Below are 9,305 nucleotides of genomic sequence, written 5' to 3'. Positions count from 1 at the left end.
CACACACACTCACACATGTACATGATGCATATATATACACACGCATATATATATGACGCGCATATATACACGACTATATAGATATAGATATAGATATAGATATAGATATAGATATAGATATAGATATAGATATAGATATAGATATAGATATATAGATATATATATATATAGTCATTTTATTTTAGGTGAACTGACACTTTTCAGAACTGCCTGTAATGTAGGCCTTGTAGTGGAGTATTCCCTCAGTTTTTCTGTCTGGAAAGGTCTATATTTCTCCTCCATATGTAAGGGAGAACTTTGCTGGATAGATACATTATTCTTGGTTGTTAGTTCCTTTCGTTAAATAGTTCAAGTATGTGATTGCATTCCTTTCTGGCTTGTAAGGTTTTTGCTGAGAAGTCCGATGATAATCTAATGTTTTTTTTTTCTTTATAGGTTGCTATCTTCTTTTCCCTGGATGCCTTGAGTATTTTTTTTCGTCTTTGATTTTTGATAATTTTAATACAATGTATCTTGGAGAAGGCCTTTTTTGGTTGAGATAATTGGTTGTTCCTTTGATTTCTTGAATTCCAAGCTCCAGCTCATTCCTTAGATTGGGAAATACTCATCAATTATTTTCTGAAAACACTTTCTAATCTCTCCTCCTTTTCCTCCCCTCGAGAATGCCTGTTATTCTTATATTTCCTCTCTCGATGGTATTAGCTAGTTCTTGTACTTCTCTTTCACAATTTTTCATACTTTAGTTTCTCTCTTCTTCCTTCTCATTTATTTCTAGATTTCTGTCTTCTATATCACTGATCCTTTTTTCCACTTGGTTGGACTTTATTTTCCAAGCTGGCTATTTCATTCTTCATCTCTTTCAGTGTGTTCTTGATCTCCAGAAATTCTATTTGGTTCTTTTTGAGGATTTTAATCTCTTTGCTAAAAAAAAAACTCACTCTGCTGATCTAGCTTTTTTTTTCAATTCCTGAAACTGTCGATATGAATTAAAGTCATATATTTCTGTATCTTTAAGCTTATTTTCTGAAGATTTTTCTGTTTCTTTTTGAGCTGCCTTGTCATTTTGGTTGTTCATGGCATTTAATGGACTGTTTCACTCCTGGGCATTAATGGGAATTTATTTTGCTTTTTTTCCAGAAAGATGATTTATTATATAAAGCCATCTCTTTAGCTTATTGAAAAGAAGGTGTTTTTCTTATGGTTTCCAGGAGGTGGAATGTAAGGATCCCTGGTTTATATAAAGTCTTAATAATGTGTTTTTTTTTTCTTATAGACATTCAGTCACACTCACTACTTTCAGTCTTGTTCCTTGTCAGTGTTAGTGATAGTATCGGTAGTGTTTGTTCAAATTCCTCTGAGTCTCCACGATGTTCAGTCTTAGAGGATATGGGGGGAGGGGCCCTTTGGGTTGTGGATGGGGGCTGCCACCTAGACTCACATTTTGCAACCATGGTTGGTAATAATTAGTGTTGTTTCTCTATTGTCCCCATTTCTCTGCTGTGCCCAGATACCTGGGCACTGCCACTGGCCACATGAAGCTCACAGCTATCAGGTAGGCTATTCAGGGAACCCGTTGCATCTTCATCTCTTCCTTCCTCTTAAGGGAGCTGTGGTTGCCAGAGGCAGCTTCTTTGTTTCTCCCAGTCTACCCTCAGACTCCCAGGGTTCTGACCTGTGGTACCTCTTATGCGCAGATCCCACATTTGGATGTGCTGAAGTGCAGTTTGGATGCTTTTTGTTGTTTTAGATGTTCAACTTATTTTTGTTTCAAGAAGAGAGATCTGAGAATGTCTCTCATTCTGCCATATTTCTGACGTTACCCTAGGTATAGAACTATTTTTAACAGTTCTTTCCACTGCCCTAGTTCCTGTTTGAGGCTGTCGTACTCAGCCTCGAGCTCGCTGTACTCTCTCACTGTTTCTTATACTAAATCAAGTCTGCCATTGTGGCTCTCTATTGATTTTTTTTTCAGTTCAGAAATTTTATTCTTTATCTTCAGAATTTCTCTTTTTTTCTTGCTTATGATTTCTATCTCTTTATTAAATGTATTTTTGCACATGTATTGTTTCCCTAATTTTGACTATGCTTGCTTGTAGCTCACCGAACTTCTTTAAGATAATTTTGTTTTAAATCATCAAAGAGTTTGTAAATTTCGATTTCCTCTAAGGTTGTTTACTAGAAATGTGTTTTGTTCCTTTGATGGCATCTTCGTTCCTTGAAGCCTTTCATTGCCATTTTGGCATTTGAAAAAGAAGTCGCCTCCTCTAATCTTTACTACTTGCTTTGGGAGAGAAAGACCTTTACCAATAAACACTGCTAGAGTTTTTGGGGGCCTTTCTGGTGTTTTCTCTGGATTCACTTGCTCCACTTATCTTGCTTTCTCATAGGCAGCAAGTCTTAAGATGTTGTGTTTTCTGACAGTTCAACAAATCTAGGCATGGTGCCGAGGGCCTCTAGTTTATTTTCCCTAGGAAAGTTTCCTTATGTGTTCAATGTTGTGCGCCTTCTTCCAAACTAGCAGAGTCAATGTAGTTGCTAAGATCCACCACTGCTGTTGATATCCATTTATTTTCCATCTATGGTTACTCATGAAGGCCATGCACTAGTATGTGTGGGATACTATATATATATATTGGCTGGGAGTGGTATTTGAAGTGTTAGAGGCATGCATTAGTTGGTTCTGGAGGTCCTCAGGCAGGTCATTCTGAAGGGTTAATGTGTGGGCCTTTTGGTGAAGTTCATAAGTCAGTCTTCATGATCTTCAGCTGGCTGTTGAGAACCACGTTCCAGCTGTTATGAGCCCCTATCCCTACTCTCTGCTTCTAATTGTACCCAGATAATTCAGTCATACTGATATTCTCAGTGTTCTGGGTGGAGTTAAACAGAAGCGAGTCTTCTGTAAAGCATGCTACAAGGCTGAGGAAAATGGGTACCCATTTTTGTCTCACTTTCCCCTGTGAGAGAAATCACCGAATTGTAGGATGAGTGAGGCAGCTGAAGTGCTTATGCTCTTCATCAGGTCACTATAATTTTTGCTCCATCAGGGTTTTAGAACCTCATCTAGACTCCAGGACACCCACAAAAGTATTCTCTGTCCATGGATGGTTGCCAAAATTAGTGTTTCTGTGGAGAAGTGAGAGCTAGAACCCACTATTCTGCCAACGTGCTGATGTCACTTGAAGAACTCTTCTTAAGTTTTATAATTATTGTAGTGCCTTTCTGGGAACTCTCTATATTTTCTGTCTTTTTTACATTATATGCTTGTTCTTTCTCATTTGATTTTTGAAGCTATTTATACATTAGAGAAATTAGGGTTTTTTTTATCCTTCTAGTTGCACATATTGTTTTTTTTTTTCCAACTGGACAACTGTTTTTAAATTTTGGTATGGAGTTTTAGCCATGACTACATTTTTTAAAAATATAATTTAATTATAGCAATATTTCCTTCCATGTCTCATGGGTTTTGAGTCATAATTTAGAAGACTTACTCTATTCCACAGTTTTATTAAAGTCTTCCATTTTTTCCCTAAGAATAGTATGTCCATATATAGGCCATATGCATTTGCAGATTTAGATCTATGCCAAATCCATTCAGTTTACCCATTCAACAGTCTTTCTGCCATATTGATTATTTTACAATTAAAAAAAATGTTCTCAAATTTCTGGTTTCTTTGTCTTTGCTTAAGAAAAAAATAAGGTATCCCAACTTTCTCCCTGGATCTATAAATACCTTAGTGGCCCATACGATCTATTGAAATCTTCAAACCTTCTAAGAATTATTTCTCTAATAGCTTAATCTCTCTTTTGTAATCTTAATCAAATTATTTGCACATCGATTATAATAGTTATCAAGTCAGCCTGTAAAAATAGGTTGTACTTAGGTCTCTTCCATTAGAACAAATGCCCTTGGAATGCAGGGATTGTAATTTTTACATTTTTTGATTATCTGTACATCTGACATAGGGTTTTACAAATAGTATGTTCTTATACATTGAATATAATTTTATTTTCTCAGCCCTCCTATATTACCTTAATTTTTTGTTCTATTTCTTATTATTTTTCTTATTTTCACTGTCCCATTTTTTCCATTATTCTTTCATTTTTTTCACCACACTATAGGTCTCAAAATTAATTTTCTTATAAAACAAGTTTCACCAGCAAATATAACATCCTACAATACCCCAGCTTAATAGTTTTTATTAAATTACTCTTAATTTCCCTTACCTCTTATTACAAATAATCCATTTTGAGTCATAGAAATAGAAAGTCTTTGTCTATACCAAATTTGTAGAATATTCACTTCTGTTTTCTTATAGTACATAATTGTTTTTCTTTTTATTTTTACTTTTGGTTCTCTGATCCACTTAGTGATTTTTTTTCTTGTGTCTAGAGTAAAAAGTGAGGTTTATACATCTTATTAAATATTCCCCATCAGTCATATGGCAGAATAGGTAAATACTGTGTTTGCCTCCTCTCACAATCACACCAAAATCAAAACTCAACTGCAGAATAGCCATCATTGGGAGTCACCTGAAGTCTAGCTGAACAGACGTCTTACAACTAGGGACACAAAGAAGAGGCCACTTTGAGATTGGCAGGAGGGGTGGAGTTGTGAAACAGGCTGGTCACACTCTTGAATGTGGTGGTTGAGAATTGGGAGAAATATCTTGGCTACAGAAGTCTCCCCTGGAGGAGTGAGGAGTCCTAGCCTCACACCAGACTCCTCAGGTTAGGGTTTGAGTACCGGGAAAAGAAATCTCCACCACTTATAGCTGTAAAAGTCAGCAAAGATTGTAGCTGAGTGAGATGAAAGGCCTCTGGAGTTGAAGGTATTTCACTTAAAAGGCCCACACGGAGAGTTACTTGTTGACTGACTCAGTCACTCTAAGCTTCAATGCTGGGACATCTGCTCAAAAGACACTAGGGACATATGGGGAGGAACGAAGTTATCTGGATACAGAATGAGGGATAGAGGGAAAACTTTCTCCCAGATGATAGTACTAGCTGAGGGTATTGGTTTTTGTTGATTCTTCCCCACCACCCAGCTTGCAGACCCAGGAGGCAGCCGTTATCTGAGTTTCTCGAAACATGGCTAATACTGGTCGCCATGCCCTGGTGATTCCCTGAGACCCTGCCCTTTCCAAATTATGTGCTCGCCCAAACTACTTCAAGGAGATTTTCCATACAAATAGTCTGTCTTGGCTCATGATGCACACTTTCCTAAAATCTCTCAAAGGTTCACAAAATATAAATAAGCAATATTTGGCTTCTATATGCCCCATATCTCCTGCTGAACAGCCCCCAAACCCAACACTAGCTACGGTCAGCCTTGGTTTGAGGCTTGGCCTCTCATGGGACTTCTAAACCCAGTGTGGGAGGTGGCAATATGTGTATTGCTTGATAGCTCATGACAGGTGGCCTGGTCTCTGTGCCACTCTGTCCTTATTCTTTACCCTTTATGCATGCAAGCCGCTCTCTAGTAAGTAGCTGTTATTGATGAGAATACATTGTATGCCTTGATGATATGGAAACAAATACAAATTGAGATCAATTGGCCAGTAACCTGTAACTAGTTCGGAATAAATTTAGAATATACAACATTATTAAATTCATTTGTTTAAATCACAAATACTACTGTGGACAAGGTATGGTGGGTTATACAAATCAATAAAATACACAAGTTATTTATTTAGAATTTGCATTATATTTGGAAAGATAAGAGAAATGGTACCAACTTTAAACAACAATTTATTATCTTCTTGAAAGAAAACAGAACTACGCCTTTTCACCTTTATTTCTATTCATGATTGTTAGCACTGTATTTAAAGTTTTGTTTTACTTAAACCATTTTATTTCTAATGAGCAAAAAGAAAGAAATTAGAAATGTTGTGCTGTGACTGAGCAGGTAAGGTGAGGTTTTCTTACACTGAGGACAGCGTGGCAGATGAGAGGGACACACACCTTTGGAAGAAGGCCAGCTTATTAATGGAATTTGACCATGCAAGAGTTGTGGAAATCCCATGAAGATATCAAATGTCATATTATAAATACCTTTATTGAAACATGTCACCCCATTTCCAAACGGTGTTTTTATCCTGCTTGTCTTCTTTCCTTCTTTTTTTTAAAAAAATCTTTTTCTCTTAAGCATACATTTTTATTTATAACAAAATGAAATCAATGGGGATAAATCTTTAGGTCATGTTTTTGGTTAATGATTACTTTTTTTTTTACTTAAGCATAATTAGCATCAAAGGAAATACTTGGGTAGGTGCATTGACATTTTCACAATGTAAATTTATGCAAATATTTTACATTTCTCATAAAAATATTAGTTTAATCCAGAAATGTAGTTGTCTAGAAACTTGTAAAAGTTTAGAAATGGCATTAGAAATAATTTATTTTAAGAAATCTGTTATGATGGAAAGTTGATCATTAGGTTTTATTTATTTGAATCTCTGTTTTGTCAAATCATTGGAGAGGCTGAAATTAATCTCAAAGATTTTTTGAAGAAAAGTACATAGAATATGATTAATGTAGCCTTCTGAGTACATTGCATGGTCGAGGAAAAGATTTTATACAAAACTGGCTTGTGGTTATGGTAGGTCTAGTGGGTGCTATGGATTTGTACTTCAGATATTTATTTTTCTCCTATCCCTAGATAACAGATGACTTAAGATTCAGATTTTGCATGTTTTGCAAACTTTAACTGGATTATATTTATATTGACCTATAAAATTTCAAAGAATTTTTTAAATGTATAATCCTGTGAAATCATATAATGATGAGCAGATGCATATGATTATATATGTGAAAAAATAAAAATGCATATGTTATACAGTTAATATCCTCTCTCTTCCATTTCCTTTTGTTGAGCACCTCCAATATTAGCATTTAGTTCTAAAGTAAATATTCTGAACGAATACCAAACTTTGGAACATATACAAGTATTTTAAAATTTTCTATCTAGTAAGAGTATACAGACTAGCTAGCGAGAAACACTTGAACATCTTTTTCTGTTATTCATTTGCTAATCGACTTTACCTTTCTAATACCATTAAAACAAATTTAAAAAGCATAAGATAGCTTAATCAATGGTTCTATGGTTCTATAAGACAATATAGAACAACAGATGATGATCTGTTTTTTTTTATTTCACTAGATGAAGCTGTGTCTACATAGAACATAGATTCAACTTTTATTAGATTTAACATGTCAGCTAATTCTCAAAATAGCTTAACTATTTCTGACCCATACCACATTGATCACTTATTCAGTTGCCCTATATTCACAGCCATAGACTCAAATATATTTACCCCATACTTATCCAAAAACTCAGCTTTGGCTCATACCTGCCAATCAGTAAATATCCTTCATTCTCAAGCTAATATACTTATCATAAATTTAATAATTTTTCTCAACAAATTTATTTATTTGCATCACTCATTTTATTTATTGGTTTACTATACACTACAAGAATGTTAAAATATATAGTATCAGAAAAATAACTTATTAAACATTAACGTCCTCTATAAAATGGGGGTAATAACAATTCCTTTTGGAGTTGTGTAAAAGTTATTTGAGATGATACAAACAATAATAATAGTAACGATAATAATTTGCTGAATACTTTATGTGCTCCTGGCACTGTGATAAATACCAGAATTATTTGTTATACAAATATTTTCTCCTGACCTCTTTATAAGTAGAGCAACACACTCAAGCTCAAATCATATTTGGTATGACTCCCTAAATATTATTTTAATGTAAAGACTAATGAAAATAGTCTTCATTTGTTAAATATATGATTATATGACTAAGAATAGAAATACCAAACAAATATGTTTTTATTAATTATGCATCATTGTTAAACTGCTAATGAATTTAATTATAAATATCTGCATATATGTTTGACCATTTATACCTTTGACAAGTTATTATGAACATTCTGAGAGATGTGTACACTTGACTTTGAAACAATCATTACTTTTTTGTTGCATCATATTTTCATTGTCTTTTAGAGATTATCAAGCCTTGGCATACATTATTTAATTTGATTCTCACAGAAATGCTTTTTTAAAATTAGGACAGGTGGTATTATCCCCATGACACAAATGAAAGAATCACACTTCAAAGAGATCTTTTGAATTGCCTACTTTACAAGGATAGTAAATAGTAGAATGAGGAATAGATCCTCATATCCTTTGATCCTGGATCCAGTGCTCTTTTCATTAGACAAAAAGACTCTAAGGGAATAAATATAGGTAAAATAATTATTATTTTAATGTTTGAGTTTCACAGACAAGAAACTAGAATGAGTTGAGGTCAGAAAGTGGATGAGTAGGCAAAAGGCTACAGGGACATTCAAGTGACCAGAGAATGTTAAATTTTCTTTTTAAATTAAATGAAGTAGATTGTAACCTGTTTTCAATACTTACAAGAATTATATCACTGTTACTTAGATGTACCCAAGTAATCCTTGGTACATAAATTCTGACAAAGGACTATTTTGAGTTATTAATCTGTCAAGTCCTAATTAGAGGATAACGGGCTCTCTACATTTGACTTCCCTTTTCTCTTGATTTAGTCACCCTGGTTTATCTCTAAGTAATGACAGGATAATTCACCAGATGCCACCTCATTCTTCTATGGAATAAAATCCATGGTCTACATAAGTTCTACCTTGTGTATATTAATAAAAATAAATTTACTCCTTACAATATTTTCCTGTACTTGGAGCAATACATAATTCCATTTTTGTAATGATGATCATTCGAATTTGCATTATTAACAGTTTATCTTTTAAGCATCTCCTAGAAAATTAGACAGATCCAATATTTTGCCTGTCAATGAAATAAATCAACAATTATCTCAGCAATAATATTAACAGGGAAGTGATAATTTAAGCTATTTATTTTAAATAGGCTATAAATAGAAATTAAAATAAATAAAATGTTTACATATTTAAGCTCAATTCCTTCACATTATTGAATATGAATCAATAAATTATTTAAAAATCATAAACTATGTTTTTTGTGTCTTTTAAAATTAAACCAACAGTTGGAAAGGGAAGAATTTGTATTTTTATTTGTACATAAGAAACAAAGTTTGAGCTAAAAATTTACATAATTTCAGGTATGAAAAATTGTATTCTTTCTTCATATTTTCCCAATGAGTATAAATGTTGAAATATTTCTGCCTTTCTTATAATTCTTATTTATACTCACAATTGTATGACTGTTGTACGAGATATATTTGAAAAAAGAAATGCAGTGACATATTCTTTTTTAGTTTGTTTTAATGTGCTC

This window comes from Rousettus aegyptiacus, unplaced genomic scaffold (genome assembly GCF_014176215.1).
Source record: "Rousettus aegyptiacus isolate mRouAeg1 unplaced genomic scaffold, mRouAeg1.p scaffold_m13_p_9, whole genome shotgun sequence".
NCBI classification, from domain to species: Eukaryota; Metazoa; Chordata; class Mammalia; order Chiroptera; family Pteropodidae; genus Rousettus; species Rousettus aegyptiacus.
This window is presented reverse-complemented; position numbering follows the sequence as displayed.